Below are 19765 nucleotides of genomic sequence, written 5' to 3' on the forward strand. Positions count from 1 at the left end.
TGTTGGAACCTAAGTGGATTTCAGAAGAGGAGAGTTGGATCAAGTCAAATGCATAAATTAAGGAGGGATAAGGGGAGAGATTTTAGGGATTTGAGAGAAGGATAGAGCTTAGCCGTTTGGAAGGGAGATTTGAGAGGGGATTTTCGGCAGAAGGGTATTAGGCTAGTTAATTTCGGCATTAGGGTCTGAGTGTGCCGATTTCTTCTTTGGTATGTAGCCTTCTTCTCTTTTCTTTCTCCTCTTGCCGATTGTTCTTAAGCTAATCCCTCTCTTTTCTCTTTCGTTATTTCTTCCACAAACTCTCTACTTCTTATTCTTCCTCTCTTTCATTTATAGTAAAAGCCGAACCTATCATTCTTCTCGTTTCTAACCGAATATCAATAAGCCAAATCCCGAAGGAGTCAAAGGAAGTCGATTGCTCTATAAAGGTATACACTTGTTCTTTTTCTTTTTAGCCGATTCTTGTTATTTTAAAAAGCCTTTCAACTCTTTTGTCAACACCCTTTTTGGTCCATAACCACTATTTCTTCAGTGACCCAAAAGCCAAAAGCACAGCACCCTTGGGTGACTTGGTGGCCGATTCGTAGGATCCTTGTGGTACGGGTTCTGCTAGTGTTTTAGAGCTGCGACTGCGTTGAATCGGAGTTAACACGAGATTGAAATCGGTTGGGTAAGTGAACCTTGGTAAGTGCTCGTAGCTTTAATCAATTCAATATTAGGGAGTTTAAGAAAAGCCGAAACCTCTCTAATTTAGGGAGATGGCCGAATATGGGCATAGACTTTATGGGGTCTTCTTTTAATATTTTTGGTTTATTTATTAAAGGAGCAGCAAGGTGTAGTGTCGTTTTGGAGTAGCTTGGATCGTCGGAGTAGCTAGGCCAAGTCATCAATCGCGACAAAGGTAAGGTGCCTAAGGCCATTATGGATGGTGGCCGAATGTGTAAGTGTTAATATTGGAAAGTTCTTATTTTGGTTCAATTATTGCGAGCTGATCTAGTTAAACAATTGATCATAGGAGAAATCGCATAGGAGATCTCGTCAAGGAAAATCGCAAATCAGGTGTGTAACGAACCCTTTTTCATAGCTTAAAGCGATAAATGCCGAAAAGCCGAAATGCCAAAATTCTGGCATTTCGAGGACTTGTGAGCAAGCGAACGCTCACTAGTTAGTTAGAATCGATGAGACGATGATCGAGAACGATGGAAACGGTAAGAGTGTGATTTTTGGCGTTCTTGGTAAGTTGGGCCTCGAGGGGTCGAAGTGGGGCCCATTGGGCTTTCGGGCCCATTTGGGAAAAATTGGTAGTAGACGGAAATCTGTTATATGGCATGATAAGACTGTTAAAACCATTATGGAATATAGGATAAATGGGCCGAGATGACGAAATTGGCTAAGTAGGGCCCATTAAGGGTTTTAGGCCCAATAACTCGTTTCGCTAAAAATGGGCCGAATCACTGTTTGCACCCATGAATTGTTAAGTAATCATTAATAAACATGGAAACCCTAATTTTGGTAAAATTACAAGATTACCCTTATAATATGAAAATGACCGTTTTGCCCCTAGGTAAAATGACCATTATACCCCTAGGGTTTATGTATGATTTTAATACATGGGATTTTGATAAATATGGTATGTATGATATGCACATGAAATGTATGATACGCACATGATATGTATGATATGCACATGAGGTAATCATAAATGCATTGGGTTGGGTTTTATATGGATGGAGGAAGTGAAAAGGGCTTATGCCCCGATTATCGAAAGGGCTTATGCCCCAGTTATAAAAGGGCTTATGCCCGATTATTGAAAGGGCTTTGGCCCCAATTATTAAAAAAGGCTAGGCCTCCAGTTATATGATAAAGCAGCTATGCTGCCAAGTGGAGAGTTTGGCGGGGTGGGTCAAGTTAATCCCCACATGGTGTGTTGGTTGGTACGGGTAGAGAGTAGCGGATGGTGGGTTGAGTAGTCTCCCCAAATTGGTTGCATTCTTTCATTGAAATTATATGTGACATTGAAATGGGCCTAAGGGCCATACCGTTTACAGTAAAGGCTTCGGCCCAGTAATATGAAACATGAAAAGGCTTCGCCCATGTTATGAAATATGAAATATGGAAAGGGCTACTGACCCAATTGCATGATTGAGATTGGATTTGGGCTTAGACCCAATAGGCCGTTATTGTTTTGGGCTCGAAAGGGCTTGTTGCACACTGAGTTTCCAAACCGACCCCCTTCCTTAACCTTGCGGTGAGCCTTGATGTGAGGACTTGGGCGGAGAGGATTGAGTGGCCACGGTGATCATCTTTGGGCTTTTAAACAAGTATTGGTTTTCATTTTAATTACTTTAATTATTATTTACTTTTGGGTTGTAATAAGGCCAATTTTAACTTTCCTTTCATTTTTTCAGATTATTTTAATTTTAATAACTTTAAAAAATTGGTTAATAATTATTCAAATGGGCTAGACTTAGGACGTGTTTTCAAAATGATATTTGTTTTAAAATATCTCAACATCATGATTAATCAATTTATCAAAGACGTCCACTTAAACAAATTTAAACTCGATATAACAAAGTGTGGCTATGGTTGTGGGCATGTCTAGGATTGGTTCCAATCAAAGAACTTGGTACTTAAGCAGCCTTCATGGCTCACCTCCTCTGTCTCGGATACCTACCTGGTGCCCAGCTTCCATACACTTTGTTAACTCAATAAAATATATGGTTTTTAAAACATTAAAACGAAACGTGGGTTTTCAACTCCAATGTGGCACGTCAGATTCGGCCATAACGTCTGGGCCGGGTTTGGGGTGTTACAATCCAAGTTTTGCAATTTATTCAACTTAGTCTCTAATTTCCAATTGGACATGTTATACTTAGAATTTCTTCATGAAACTTTAACACATGCATATACTCATATTCTAGGCCTCATAATAATCATAAAATAAATATTTTGATGTCAGATTTATGGTCCCGAAACCACTATTTTGACTAGGCCCTATTTTGGGATGTTACACCATTAGTGTCCATTATACATATAAATGGCATAATAACCACATAAGGACCTCTCATTATCAAAGACAAATCAAATAGACACTTTTAACATATAGCAGGCAACTTTTATATTTTACGCGATTAGGTCCTTTTATCGAATTAAGCACACAAATGATCAAACTTTCACACGAAACTTTCACACATGTTAATTCACATATCATAAACATGGAAAATAATATTTAAATATTTTTTTGACTCAGATTTGTGGTCCTAAAACCACTATTTCGACTAGGGTCTAAACCAGACTGTTACAATGCACTTCCAAAGTTTGCTCAAGTTGAATTAATCCAACGTCACCAACATATTTTTCAACACACAAAACAGATCAAGTAAACAACTCTTCATACCTCCACTTAAAACGAAATTTTCAACAAAAAACCAGAGAAAATGACAATAAACCAAAGCAAAATAAGGAGGTCTTTTGAAAACTATGTCACTAACAACTTTCTCAACAACATTCAACATTAATTGTTGTGATTCAACAACATCGATGGGTCTTACCTTTTCATGATGAATCAATAATTTTATAACCGGCAACATAGAATGAACAAGGAGTGATTTTAAGTTATAATTAGAGTCTTCAAGTTTCGTTTCCTTAGTTAAAGGCCAAGCATCAAATAAACATGAATTGTTCGTACAAAATTTAGGATGCTTGATTTCCCTCGAACTAGAACAACGAACTCCAGGTTTGAACACTTGAGTTTGATTACTCATTCCAAAATGCAAAAAGAATCTCTTTATCTCCAATAATTCACGCATATTAAACAATGATGATTTAAGCATACACATACTTGAACAAACAAACCTTTTAAATTTTAGTCGACAGACTTGCTTAAACATGTGGATTTCGCATAACAAATTAGAGAATTCACATGATCATAATAAACAAATAGATTAGATACCATCTTTTTATCACATAAGTCCAGATTTTGTTCATGCCAATTTAATCTTGCTTCATCATCAAACTTGCCAACGACATACTTATTAGTAGAAGAGCTCTTCATGCCATATTTTAAAATGAATTCATCGGCAATCAAAGAGTGACACTTAGACAAATCATGGTGAGGAGCTCTTTCTAAAGCTAAGTCTTCGGCAACCTTATCGATAACATTCAAGTGGGATTGTTGAAAATCAAATGCTAGGGAACCCTTACCTTGCTTACCTTTAAGCAGTTGTGGACTAAAGTCATCTATGATATTACCTTTGCTGAACAACTTGAACCGCCTCTCTTCAGGAGGATAATGAAGTTGAAACTTGTCAAAGTAATCTTTAGAAACTTGAAAAGAAGAAACAATATGAGGAAAACTCACAAGTTGGTTAGTAAATACATTCCTCACTTTTTCTTGTTCTCTCTCATCTTTTTCGTTCATTTCTTTTTCTAACTCATTTTCAAATTCTTTCTCTTTTACCTCGGTCTCTTTTTTTGAGAACTCGATGACACTCGCTTCTTTCATATTTTCTTTTTTTTCTTGAGTCTCACTTTCTTTTTCAATTTGCATTTCTTGCTTACACTCTTTTTCAATCTCAATCTCCTTTTTCTTTCTCTCATTCTCTATTTCCTTTTCAATTTCTTTTTCTTTCATCTCTCTTTTTCTTCTCTTGATTTCGTTTAAGATTTGCTCATTTTCTCGCATTAGCATTTTTTGCCTCTCTTTTCTTTTTATTTCTTTTTGTCTCTTTCTTTCATTAAAAGATGGGGATGATACAAATGAATCAGAATGAAAAGCTATTTGTTCAAAGGAAGGGACAACATCTACATATAGGTCAGGATCAACTCTTCGTGAATAATTCTCTATGGATGAGTACTTTGATGTTCTTGAAGAGATATATCTACCCTCTCATTTGTCATCTTGAAAGACCTCAGACTCGAAGCTTTCTTTTTTTCTACTCGAATGCCTCAATGAGTAGGAATCACAGTATGGATCTCTTCTCGGATAGTTATTGGATGTTTGTCTCCGTGATGATCTTGACTCCGTCTTTTGACTTGGAAACAGTTATTTCCGTTGGTCTCTTTCCTTCAATCGGTCCAATCGTTCATCCAACCTTTCAAATTTAGATCTCATAATTCTACGCATTTCTTTCATTGCATATTGAAAATCTAATTTTGAAAGCTCTTCTTGAGACATGATTTATTGATGAAAAGAAAAAGTGATTAAAAACAGAAAATGAATACCTCACCAATTCAAACCTCAAGAATCCACTCACAAAGAAAGATAATATGGCATTGCACTCATGTTTGCACTCTTCACTTGGATTTTTCTTCTCTCTAATGCTCTCAAAATGCTCGTGCCTTTTACCACTCGATTCTCCTCTTAAAATTTGTAAATCAACTCGTTCAGACTTATAAGCTAGTCTAAGGGTTGCTTCAAAAAGGTTTGCAAAGGAAGATGATGTAACACCCCAAACCCGGCCCAGACATTATGGCCAAGTCTAGTGTGTCACATTGAAGTGTTTTTCAAAAATCATGTTTTCATTGAAAACCGGTCTTGATGTTTAGAAACTTTTACCGTTTAAACTTGTAAACCTTTGTAGTGGCAGAAACATGTTATTTTAAAAAACAGTTAAGTATCGAAAAATCAAACTTTCTTTGTTATGGCTTATAGTGAATGGATACTACGCACCAGGTAGGATTCAAGAAAAGAGGAGGTGAGTCAATTAGACTGCTTAAGTACCTAGCTCTTCCATGATCCAATCCTAGACATGCACACATCCATTGCCACACTTTAAGCTTATTACTTGTCCACGAACAACAAATTAAGTTTAAGTCTATTTAAAATATTTATTTCCTTTGAAAACATTTACGTTGCGGAAGCTTTACTCGGCTATCGTGATATTTTGAAAATAAGTAACTTTTATAAAACGCCCTCTAGGGCTATCCAATATTAAGGAATCAATTTAAGTGATGTGAATCTCAAGTTGAAAATGATTTAAGTAATTTAAAAACCCAAAATAAAAATAATAGAGCGGCCTTATTACAACTTTAACCAAAATAGAAATAATCAAAAATAAATGCGAAATTTAAAAGGAAGCTAATTGAAACTTATTTAAAAACCAGAAATTTAATCTTCATGGCCACACTGAATCCCGCTCAGCTCCAATTCCACCAACTAGGGCTCACCTACAAGGATGGAAGAGAAAGGGGGTGAGTTTGGAAAACTCAGTGTGTATGAAAAACCCATCCAAAGCCCAAGTCAACTCAAGCCCATTGGGCCTAAGCCCTATTCAGATAACAATGGGTACTGGGCCAAAACCCTTTTCAGAATACAGTAAACTGTGCCTTAGCCCCTTTTCAGTTAACAGTATGGCCTATAGGCCCATTCCAGAATAGAACAGACATATTCGTGTATGCAAGCCCAACCCAGCCTATAACCAACCGCTACACTCCACCGGTACCAGCCCTACACTCCATGTGGGGAATAGCTCAACCCACCCAGCCCTACACTCCACAGTTTCAGCATTGCTGCTCAGATATCAATAAGTTGAGGCATAGCCTCCAGTACGTTGACAAGCCACTTTCAGTACTTCCTCCATCAATAACCCAGTCCCATGCATCAGATAATAATAACATGGCATGTAGTAAATAGTAACAGTCAAACATGCATTCAGGTCACAGTCAAACATGCATTCAAGTCAACCTTAACCTTAAGGGTATATCAGCAATTTTGCTCCTTGGAGTAAAACTGTAAACTTTCCACCTATAAAGGTATTTCAGTAATTCTATCAGTTTTAAGGGTTCTCATGAATGTTACGGTCCTTACTAGCCCATTTGTCATCGCAATAATTTATTTGTCTCAATTTCACAATTTTAGCAATTAGGCCCTAAAACCCCTAATGGCCCTACAGTGTCCACTAGCAATTTAAGCCCATTTAATTCAAGTTTTATGACCAGTTTACCGGTTTAAGAAGTTTTGATTCCACAGTCTAACAGAACATACTTACTGCCTATTTTTTTATTATCTTCTTTTTTGTCTCGTATGGGCCCGTAAGCCCATTGGGCCCAGTTTTAGCCTATCGAGGCCCAATTACCAAAGTGCACGAAATTTCACACACGACTAACTTATCACTTTGCGATTTCAGATCTAATGATTTCTAAACGTCTTGTGAGCACTCTCACACTCACAAGCCCACGAAATACCGAAATTTTTGCATTTTGGCTTTTGCCGAATTGAACTATGAGAGGGTGTTCGATACACACCTGATTTGCGATATTCCTTGACCAGATCTCCTACGCGATTTCTCCTGTAATCAACTGTTTATAGATTAGATCATGCTAATATTTAAACCAAATCAAAAACTATCTATTATCATCGCTTACATATTCGGCCACCATCCATAATGGCCCTAGGGTTCATACATTTACCGAAATTGATGACTAGATCTAGATTTAGTCACTCCGATGATCCAAGCTTTTCACGCACTGCTCGATCGGTAGCCTTTAATCCTCACTAGCACCAACAAACCAAATAACACCAAAAAAAAATCCTTTCAACCCTAGTCGACAGCCACCCTATGTATATAGGCGTTTTCAGCTTTTCTTAAACCACAAGATACAAATGGAAAGAAAGTTTGAATACTTACCAAGAGATCTACTCATTGAAGAACGTTCCAAATACCTTTCTACCCCAGATCCGTTGTGAATCCAACTTAAACGTGCATAGAAAATAGATCTAAATATTAATTCCCGAATCACTAAAATATGAAGCTTTTCGGCTTTTGGATCTATCCTAGAATATGGCTATTGAGATCTAAAAGAAAAATAGGTGATGATAAGTTCACCATTGAAGAGACAATCAGTAGAGGAAGAGATGTAAGATTAGAGGTTCGGTCTTTTGAAAGATTAAAAGGAAAGGAGATATGGTTTCAACCAAAGGAGTAATCGGCAACCAATATTTGAGAAGAAAAAGTTATTTTAAATCAAATTTGGCTTCGAGGAAAGAAAATAGAAAAGGAGAGAATTGGCTACCACACTAAAAAAAAATCCCTAACCTTCAAGAAGGATATAACTCATGAAGGCCCCCCAAAATAAAAACAATCGGCACCTCATGCTTATGCCCAAATGGGAGCTTAAATAGGCACAAAAGTCCTTTTCCAATTTTAATTCCTTCCTTAGCTCCTTAATTCATGGCCAAATTCAAAGTTTGAATTTAATTCAAACTCTCCACTCCTTAGCAGTAGTCCACCCCTCATCCGACTTCTCCTATTGCTGGTAGAGTTTCAATCCCGTACGGCCCTTCCCACTCTCGTACAGCAAAAAGAAGCACTCTCTTGCGCTAACGCTGCTCGAACCTGGGACCTCTAGGTTTCCCAGAACGCTACTGGCCACTAGGACGCACATTCACTTTTAACAATATATCGTCACATTTTATCTTAAAGGTTACCTGTTGATGTCCCGTTCATTTTAAAAATATAAAATTAAAAAATACCTGCGCCTGGACTATAACCCGTGCCCTTGTAAAAAATTTGGCTTCGAGGAAAGAAAAGAGAAAAGGAGAGAATTGGCTACCACACTAAAAAAAAATCCCAAACCTTCAAGAAGGATAAACTCGTAAAGGCCCCCCAAAATAAAAACAATCGGCACCTCATGCTTATACCCAAATGGGTGCTTGAATAGGCACAAAAGTCCTTTTCCAATTTTAATTCCTTCCTTAGCTCCTTAATTCATTGCCAAATTCAAAGTTTGAATTTAATTCAAACTCTCTCGCTAATGATAGTCCACCCTCATCCGACTCCTCCCATTCTTTGGTAGAGTTTCAATCCGTCTGGCCCTTCCCACTCTCGTACAGCAAAAAGAAGCACTCTCTTGCGCTAATGCTGCTCGAACCTGGGACCTCTAGGTTGCCCAGCACGCTACTGGCCACTGGGACGCACATTCACTTTTAACAATATATCGTCACATTTTATCTTAAAGGTTACCTGTTGATGTCCCGTTCATTTTAAAAATATAAAATTAAAAAATACCTACGCTTGGACTATAACCCGTGCCCTTGTGGAACTCCTAGCACCCTACTGCCACTGCGCCACAAGCGTCCTTGTAACATAACTCGGTCACAACTATTCTTAAACCTTACTTTAGTGCGACCTGGCTTCTAAAATAAAAACAAGCCTTTGCGTGCGCCAACCCTCGAACCTAGGCACTATACCACACTCCCAGCACCTCTGCCAGTGGACCAAACTTCTCTTTGTGTTACCTTTTAACCCCAGCTATATATAAGGCTTCCCTGCGTCGTTCCCTGATATAAAGATAAATAAAACACTTTTGCACATGCTGGGAGTCGAACCCCAGCTCTCCTTCACACTACCTAGCATGCTAACCTCTGGGCCAAGTACGCTTCTTCATGCCTAGTCTTGCCCAATTTATTTTATAAGCCTTATGCCCAGATTCCCTTTATGAGGCAAAAATTAAAACAAATTTTTTCCTCTGACTTAAACACCAAAGCAACAATACTTTTATAAATATATATATATATATATATATATTCCTATCTAACAATAATAATTATAATAATAATTTTATAAATATATCTAATAATAAAATTTCAAATATCAATAATACAAGTAAATAATAATAATTTTCATAAAAACTTTCAAACATACATAAAGTAATATTTTTCTAATAATAATAATTTTATCTCATAATACTAATTAAAATTTCATAAAATTTAAAATATCCGTAATAATAAATACAGTAAAAATTTCTAGTAGTAATTTAATTCAAAATTTTTTCTTAAACGATAATATTTAAAACTTCTTTATTATTCAGTGTTCTTCTATCTGAATCCCAGACTCAAAGCCCAACCCTTCTAGGCCCCAAAATCAGGGTGTTACAGATGATGTTTGTTATTAGGTAGGCTGAAAGAAAAGAAAAGACAATAAAAGTATTGTAGTGTGGTGTGATGGTTGACTTTTGGGAAAAAAATACACTTTGATGATCGAAAAAGAATTTGATCAATTTGAAAGCAACTTCTTTCTTTTTTTTTTATAATATAAATGAATTCAATACAACTTGTATTACACTATTCTTGTAAAAAAATTCATACACAAATTTTTTTAAAAATATTTTTTTCAAACATCAACTTTAGAACATTGGTACTCCTCAATTTTGCTAGCTCTGATACCAAATGATATGATCTTGCCTCGGTAAAGTGATTCGAGTCGCTTAAATGCCCGATCTTAAAATGAAAAAGTTTCATCCAATTCGGAGTTTAGTTGAATTTGGCTAAATGTAGGCTTAAATGGAAGGTTTTCAAAGAGTTTTAAGATGGATTAAGGATAGGACCGACTAGATGTTGAAACAAAGGGGAATAAAGAGAAGGGCTTAAATTGGCTAAGTGAAATGATGATGGAAATGTCTAGGTGAATGAAGATAAGATTTGGCTAAGGTTTGAAGCAAACAAATCAGAATGTTGGATAGACGAAAAGTTGAGCTTAAGGACAAGAGTGAACCAATACTATGGAGAGTATTAGCCCAAAACTTATAAGTCACTTAAGGTGCTGGAAAGGACCTTGACCTGCTAACTATAAAGGGTTAGGAACCAAAGGTATCAAATGGCTGAACGCCATACTCGGGATTGAGTGATAAGTTCAAAGAAACAAGAAAGAGGCCACTAACAAGCTAGATAAGTCTACTTGAGTCTTAAATGAATTTAGAGAGTTGAATAAACTCACAAATGAATTAAAATTCATAAAAATCTCAAGGTATATTGTCTAACCTTCAAAATGTTTACAAAACAACAATTTATAGGCTAAACATGTTCCAGCCAAATGGACACAAAAGGAACTAAATGGTCAGCTTTTAATTCAGCTGAAATAACTATTGAGCTCTTCAACACATCTCTTGAAGTATTCTACACCTGGTGATGCCAATGGATAGCCTCTTGAGGGTTTTTAATCAGCTGAATTATTATTAATACATAAGGAGCTGAAATGAGTTGAATGGCTTTAATTAGGTTAGGCCAAAGTGATTGAATGAGCTGTCTTGAAGAACTGATTAGTTTTGGACTTTAAATAGCAGCTTAGGGCACTTCAATTGCCATGGAGTGTGAACCAACAAAATTGAGAAGCCCTTTGTGTGTGAAAGCAAATGACCGAATGGTCACCCCATGTGAAAATAATTTCCAGCAATGTGAAAGCTCTTTAAGGCTACTTGGAGAGCTAAATGGCCAACTTGGGAAGAAGAAACAATAGCTCCCCCTTCTCCTTTCATGTTCACGAAAGGGTGTTTGGAGAAACTAAACCATCAACTCATTTTAATCAAGTCGTCTAATGCATGTAGCTGCAACATTCAATTTAGCAAATTTAATTAGTTTAAGACATGATAAATTCGGCTAAAGTTAGGACATATTAAAAGCATGTAATAGACTAAGACACAAATTAAATTCAAGAGAAGCTAATTAATTTGTCTCTACTTTAGACACATTTAAACCATGCATTAAACTAAGGCACATTTAACACTTCAATTAACTAGAATCAGATTAAAATTTATTAACACATATTTATGAGCTGAAACTAAATTAATTGACTTAGCTAATGCATGAACTTATTTCAACAACTAAAACTAATAAATTTAAAAGGATAAAATTGAGCTCAATGAGCTAGAATTGAGCTGAATTGAGCTCCATTGAGTTGGAATCGAACTAAGTCAGCTTGCAAGAGTTTGCAAGCCACACTTGGTGAGCTGGTCCAAGGGCGTACTCTGGCGTGGTCGTATCATAAATGTCTTGCCTTTGCAAAGACAAATCAATAAGGAGTCATTCCTAACTGTGTCTTAAATTTGTTCAATAGGCCCATAATGCATCACCAAGCCTTTGAGACCAATTTTTTCTGCTAGGGTGTACTACCCTTTCAAGGATACCTTTGATTTCACGGTTTACTCTTTCAACTTGCCCATTAGACTGGGGGTCATAGGCAATAGCAATCTTGTGCTTCACACCATATTTGTCAAGCAACCACTTAAGCCAGTTGTTTACAAAGTAAGAACCTTCATCACTAATAATAGCTCTTGGTGTTCCAAATCGTGTACACACATGTTTACGTAAGAATCACATGACTACCTTAGCATCATTTGTAGGGTATGCTTTAGCTTCAACCCACTTGGATACATATTCCACAACAACTAAGATGTATTTGTTCTCATATGAAGAAGGAAATGGGCCTAATAACTCAATGCCCCATAAGTCGAATAATTCGATCTCCAAATTTTTTTCGATTCTTTGGCATTTATCACAGTTATTCACATAAGCATAAGCATCTTTAAATAGTGTAGGCCAAAAGAAAACTACTTGCAAAATCTTAGCTACAGTACGAGAACCACCAAAGTGTCCCCCACTTAGAGATGAATGGCAATGATACAAGATCTTAGCAATCTCATTTTAGCTACACACTTTCGGATTATATCATTTGCACACTGTTTAAACAAAAATGGATCCTCCCAAAAATAATATTGACTATCATGAAGGAATTTTTTCCTTTGTTGGTATGTCATCTCTAAAGGAATTATTCCACATGCAAGATAATTGGCAAAATCAGCAAACTTAGGTGTTTCATGAATTCGACTTACCTCAAATAAGTGTTCATCTAGGAAATTCTCATTGATAGGCACATATGATTGAGCTACCTCATCTTGCTCCAACCTCGACAGATGATCAGCTATTTGATTTTCAACACCTTTTCTGTCTTGGATCTTAAGGTCAAATTCTTGGAGTAAAAGTATCCAACGAATTAGCCTCGATTTTGTATCTTTCTTCGTGAGCAAGTATTTAATGGCCGCATGGTTAATAAATACTGTAAATTTGGTACCTATAAGATATGAGCAGAATTTTTCAAAAGCAAAATCTATAGCAAAGAGATCCTTTTCAGTTACCGTATAATTAAGTTAGGCTCCTGTCAAAGTTCTACTTGTATAGTAAATGGGGTGAAACACTTTGTTTCTTTTTTGACCCATCAGAGCTCCAGCGACATAGTCACTTGCATCGCACATCAACTCAAAAGGTGAGCTCCAATCAGGTGTAACGATTATTGGGGTTGAGATTATCCATTTTTTTACATCTTCAAAAGCTTCCAAACATGCTTTGTTGAACTCAAATATTGTATCTTTCTTTAACAACAAACACAACGATTTAGAAATTTTCGAGAAATCTTTGATAAACCTTCAGTAAAAACAGGCATGGCCTAAGAAAATTCTAACTCCTTTCACATTAATTCAGGCCGGTAATCTTTCAATTACGTTCACCTTTGCTTTATCGACTTCAATTCCTCTCTTTGAGATTTTATGCCTTAAGACAATCCCTTCCTTAACCATAAAATGACATTTTTCCCAATTAAGGATAAGATTCATCTATTTGCATCTCTTCAGTACCTTAGCCAATTACTCAAACAAATATCATAAGTGTTACCAAAAAAAGAAAAATCATCCATGAAATCCTCAAAAAAAAATTCGACCATATCAGTGAATATTGCCATCATGCATTGTTGAAATGTTGCAAGTACATTGCATAAACCAAAAGGCATTCGTCTAAAAGAAAATGTACCGTATGTACAAGTAAAGGTTGTTTTATGTTGGTCCTCCAGAGCTACAACTATTTGGTTATATCCCAAATATCCATTTAAAAAACAATAGAATTCATTACCTGCCAGTCGATCTAACATCTGATCCATAAAAGGAAACGGAGAATGGTCCTTCTGAGTGGCTTTATTCAACTTCCTATAATAAATACAAATTCTCCAACCAGTAACAATTCTCGTTGTTACACTCATTTTCAACAATCGTGATTCCACTCTTCTTCGGCACACACTACACCAGACTTACCTGCGAACTATCTGAAATAGGGTAGATGATTCCTGCATCTAACTATTTGATCACTTCCTTTGTCACAGCTTCTTTCATAATAAGATTGAGCCTCCTTTGCCCATCAATTCAAGCTCTTTCACCTTTTTCTAAAATAATTTTATGCATGTAAAAAGAAGGACTTATACGTCGAATATCAACTATGGTCCAACCAATTGCTTTCTTAAATTTCTTTAGAACAGTAATTAGTTCCTCCTCGTGATCATTCACCAGTTCTGTTGAAATAATCACAGGCAAAGTGGAACAATCACCTAAATAAACGTATTTAAAATGAGAAGGAAGTACCTTTAGTTCGAGTTTATGTGGTTCTTTAATTGACAACTTGGGTTGAACAAATTCTCTGACTTCTAACTCCAACAGTTCAAACCGTGTGGATTGAATAAAACTTCTCGGATTGGCTTCCATCAAAGCCATGTTTTCTTCACCTTCTTCATCCTCCAAAGGGTCAGGATCTAAGGCTTTCTCCAATGGATCTTCTTCAAAATTGCTTTCCATAGAAACTGAGGTTTCTATCTCTTCCATAACTGAACACTCTTCTGTTGGATTAGGAAATTTCATAGCTTTAAGAATGTTAAAGGTTACCTGATCGTCTTGAATTTGCATGGTGAGTTAACCTTTCTGCACATCAATTAACGTTCTTCCCATGGCTAAGAAAGGTCTCCCAAGGATGATCGGCATTTCCTTATCTGCTTCAAAATCTAAGACAATGAAATCAGCAGGAAAAATAAATTTATTGACTCTTACCAAAACATCATCGATCTTTCCCTCGGGATATGCTAAAGATCGATCCGCTAGTTGAAGTGTCACAATTGTAGGTCTTACTTCACCTATCTCTAGCATTTTGAAAATAGACTTAGGCATCAAATGCTCGGTCCTAAATCACACAAAGCTTTACCACAGTAAGATTCACCAATGTTACAAGGTATAGTAAAGCTTCTTGGGTCTTTCAATTTCAATGGTAGTTTGTTCTGTAAGAATGCACTGCACTTCTTTGTCAAGGCAACAATTTCATACTCACTCAGTCGGTTCTTCTTGGACAGTATATCCTTCATAAACGTCACATAATTTGGCATTTTCTAAATCCTCCACCAACAGAATATTGATGTGTAACTGCTTCAGAACATCCAAAAACTTCTTGTATTGCACCTCCTATTTTTGCTTGTGTTGCTGTAATCTTTGCAAATATGGAGGTGATGGAACTTTTAGTTGATTCAAATAAATCTTCTAGGTAGGTAAATCTGCATCCAAAGAAGATGTTAGAGTATCTGAATTCATTAAGTTAGGATTCTCCTTGTCAGTCTTTGCAGATTCTGACTCTTTTGGTGTAGGAATTTCAGCAGCTGGTCAATTTTTCTCAACGGGCTTATCTTCGACATCAATCAATCAGGGTTCCAAAATTTTACCACTTCGCAATGCCACTACCTTTATATGTTCTTTATCCAAATTTCTTGGATTCTCGGTATTGCTCGGTAAGGTTCCTTGCAGTCTATTACGAAGCTCTGTAGCTAATTGACCCATTTGGTTTTCCAAATTTTTCAATGTTGCTACTTGGCTTTGGATCAAAGCATCATTGTTTGCCATGTATGCTTTCAACAAGTTCTCCAAACTGTTTGATGCCTCAACTTGAGGTGGTTTTAGAGCTTGCTGATTAAACCCTTGAGATTGGTCTGGTCTATGCGACAATAAGTTGTTCGGTCCATTTCCTTGGTTGCTCCAAGAAAAACTAGGATGATTACACCATAAAGGATTGTAGAAGTTGGATTGGGGTTTTTGTCCACTCTTATTTTGATGTTGGTTCCCCACATATTACACTGACTTAGGATTTGATGGACAATTCTCAAAAGAATGACCTTTCCCACAGTACAAATAGAAAACTACTTTAAACGGACTTAGTGGCTGAGCTGCAAAATTATTAGCACTATTAGTGGTAAACTCTTTTAACATAGAGGAAATAGACGATACCTGAGCTGATAACAAAGTGAGGGTGTTAACTTCATCAGCTCTGGCTAAACTCTTCCTGAAGCTGTTCAATTTGTTGCCATTGATAGTTATTACTCGCGATCCTCTCGATGATCTCATAAGCTTCATTACAAGACTTAGACAAAATTGCACCATTCACAAAAGCATCTACCATCAATCTTGTATGTGCATTGAGACCATTATAGAATGTCTTCAACTGGATACAATAAGGAATCCCATGATGAGGACACTTAAGAAGTAACTCCTTTAATCGCTCTAAAGCCTCATACAAAGACTCGTCATCCAATTGTTGAAAGTTATGATCTCATTCCTTAACTTAGCATATTTGCTAGGTGGGAAATACTTAACCAAAAATCTCTCTGCTAATTCTTGCCATGTAGATATGGAACTTGGTGGCAATGAATTGAGCCATGCTCGTGCTCGATCTTGCAATGAGTACGAAAACAACTTCAACCTTAATACATCTTTAGTCACACCGGCTATCTTGAATGAGTCATCACCTCCATAAACAATCGAAGATGGAGATGTGTATCTTCCGTGGGCATACTACTGAATTGGCCCACCATTTGGAGAATTTGAAACATCACTGGTTTCAATTCAAATTGGGTTGCCTCAATATCAGGCCCTCTAATTCCTGGTTTAACTCACTGAAAAGTGGCACAGCATATTATCTGATGGATCGATCCTATCATCAACAATGAGGATGGGATTTCGTACACGATCGACTTCATTACCTTGGTCTTGCTTCTAATTTCCAAGACCATCTCGACTTGTCTTTCTGCTGTTCATTCATGTCTTCTTTTTTCTGAAAGTTCACTCAATTTCAGGGTCTATAGGGAGTAAATTGATAATCCAATCTATGCTCATAAAAACCTGAAAAGAAAATCACAAAATTAAAAAGAATAAGTCAGTAATGTTAGAAATAAACCAAATTGGAAGTAAGTAATTTCAAAAAAAAAAAGACTATCGCAACAGTTAACAATCCTTGGCAACGGCACCAAAAACTTGTAACACGTAGGTTTGTGCAAGTGTACACAGTCGTTATCATGTAATAAGTAAGTATCGAGTTATCGTCTCCACAGGGATTGTATTTGTGTTAAATCACTTAATTGTAAAATTATATTAACAACTTGGTAAATAAAAACACAATATGATTGAGAAGTGATGATTAAAATTAAATATATTAAACTAAATGCAATGATCCCCAATGCAAATTATCCTAAATATGCAAACTATATGAATGAAAAAGATTTTAGCAAAATTAAACATAATTTACAACAATTATAACATAAATAAACTAAGACAATTACTTTAATTAAACTCAATTTATTATCAACATGCTTAGTAACATTCAGAAAAATATTCCATGGCAACTCGATCATTCATGAGTTTGGAAACCACATTAGGTCCTTTTAGAATCCTTTACTTAGTAAATATGCATTTTACTAATCCTTATTTACTAAGAGTTTCTTAGCATTTGTGCGAGGTAACAGGGACGTGTTAGTTTTGAAATAGTTTAATCACACAAATCTAACAATTACGCAGATAACAGAGCTTGGTTAGAGTTGTTATGCAACATGTAATTTAATCGAGTTAGGATCTAAATGAGCATGCACATTTCAATTTTGTGTCCACTAGCCGTCGTCTGGATAAGATCGCTCAGCTAATTCAAGTACATTTCAATCACGTATGAACGAAATACAAACTTGATTTTAATTAAAAACATGATCGATTGAGGCACAAACATTATAAGCATGAATCAAATAAATATTATTTCATCAAAGCAATCATCCTAGCTTAAAAAAATTAAGCTAACATTGTTGTAACAAGAACAAAGAACACATAGCAAACATTTTCAGATTAAATCAAAGAAAAGAAAGATTAAACCCAAATGAAAGTGGCTGTCACCAAAGACTTTGACCGATGAGGTTCCTTCACTTTGCTCCTTTGCTGATGGCTCTCCAAAGTGGCCGACCAAGGGCTCTTTATGAGGCTTAATTGCTAAAATCTCTATGAAGAGATGATGCTAGGCATGGGGAATGGAAAATGCTAAAGGGAATTGAGAGAAAAGAGAGAATGATGAGGGATGAAGGATGATTAGGAATGGTGAAATGAAGTCTTATTTATAGGTGAAGTAAGGAGAGTAGTTTGCTAAAAATAGAGAGGTTTAGTCTCTTCAAGCTTCTTCAATGAGTGGTCAGCCATGATTAGTGGATTTTGAGTTGAATTTTTCTTGATTTTTAAGTAATTTAAATGCCATAACAACTTAGGACTGAGACTTGGTCAAATGTAATTCTTCGGGCAAATCTCTAATTTCTTTAGATTTGCAAGGACCTTGTGTAATTAAACCAAAAAGTGGTTTATGTGGACAACCATGTGTAACTGAAATTGGGTTGACTTGGTCTCCAATTTGGACCATTTTTGTAATCCAACAAAGCTATCAGACCTGTCCAAAATAAATTAATAAATTAAAGGACCAAAGAATAAAATAATTAATTAAAACCCAAATTATTAATGAAATATTTTAAAATGAATTATTAAATATAATTTTATATTTTTTTATTTAGTTTAATCATGCATGGTCCATTTTATGTCTTAAAAATATAATATGTTCAAATAAAATAAAATAAGCCATTTTATGCTTGCAAACTATATAGTAAAGCATAAAATCGCATTTTAATAATTTCTATGTCCTAATTTCATATTTTCACATATTTCATTAATTTATTAAACAATTACTTAGTTTTAACAACTAATTTAAGTAAATAGGTGATAAATTGCATAGGAAAAATCCTATATATTTTTCAGTTTACATTGGCCAAGATTGCTTTCACTTTGAAGATATGGAGGAATTATTTATTGGTGAGAAATGTAATGCGTGTACTGATCACAAAAGTTTAAAGTATTTAATGACATAGAAGGAACTGAATCTAAGACAACGACGTTGGTTAGAGCTACTGAAATATTAAGATCTTGTTATTGTTTATCATCTGAAAAAGACTAATGTGGTTGCGGTTTCATTTGGTCAAAAATCATCATTGTTTGCACTTCGGGTGTTGAACGCTCATTTAGCTCTGAATGATGATGGTTCTTTATTGACAAAGTTGAGGACTAAACCTTTATTTTTACAACGAATTTGGGAGTTACAAAATGACGATCCAAAGTTGATTACGAAATGAAACTTGGTTTAGGATAATTTGATTATTGAATACAGTATTGGTGATGATGGCACATTGTATTACTGCGATAAAATTTGTGCTCCGAATAATTTAAATTTGAAATGTGATATTCTATTAATGGCTCACGGTAGTACATATTTCATTCATCCTAGTGGCACGAAGATGTATTATGATTTGAAGCAGATGTACTTGTAACACCCCGTACCCGAGTCCGTTACCGGAATCGGACACAAGGTGCACACAGACTTAACTATTTTCACAGCCCATTTAGAAATTTCCAAACAAGCTGGTTACTGCGTCACTGTCGCCTTAAAAATCATATCTTGAGTTTCAAAGCTTTAAAATTAGTTTCGTAATTTTTCCCTGAAACTAGACTCATATTTCCATCGACAGATTTTTTTCTAGAATTTTTGGTCGAGCCAATTAGTACAGTTTATTAGTTAAAGTCTCCCCTGTTGCAGGGATCGACTACACTGACCTTCGTGCGTTACGAATTGGATATCTCCCTGTACAGGGCTTCAATACTGATGCCGTTTGTTTCTATAGAAACTAGACTCAGAGAGGAATCTATAAATGTATGGCATGACTCCTAATTATCTCTGGTTAATTTACAATGAATTTCCAAAGTCGGAACAGGGGATCCAGAAACCGTTCTGGCCCTGTTTCACGAGAACTTTAATATCTCTTAACATATAACTCATATGACCGTTTCG

At 35.9% G+C, this 19765-nt stretch overlaps 1 non-coding gene across 1 annotated transcript; it reads left to right on the forward strand.

Moving 5' to 3' along the window:
• Positions 1-16085: 16085 nt before the first annotated feature.
• LOC128281199 (small nucleolar RNA R71) lies at positions 16086-16191 on the forward strand. Its single transcript, XR_008271412.1, has one exon. It is a non-coding gene; the product is annotated as a small nucleolar RNA R71 (small nucleolar RNA).
• Positions 16192-19765: the final 3574 nt, after the last annotated feature.

This window comes from Gossypium arboreum, chromosome 9, assembly GCF_025698485.1.
Source record: "Gossypium arboreum isolate Shixiya-1 chromosome 9, ASM2569848v2, whole genome shotgun sequence".
In the NCBI taxonomy this organism is placed as follows: domain Eukaryota; kingdom Viridiplantae; phylum Streptophyta; class Magnoliopsida; order Malvales; family Malvaceae; genus Gossypium; species Gossypium arboreum.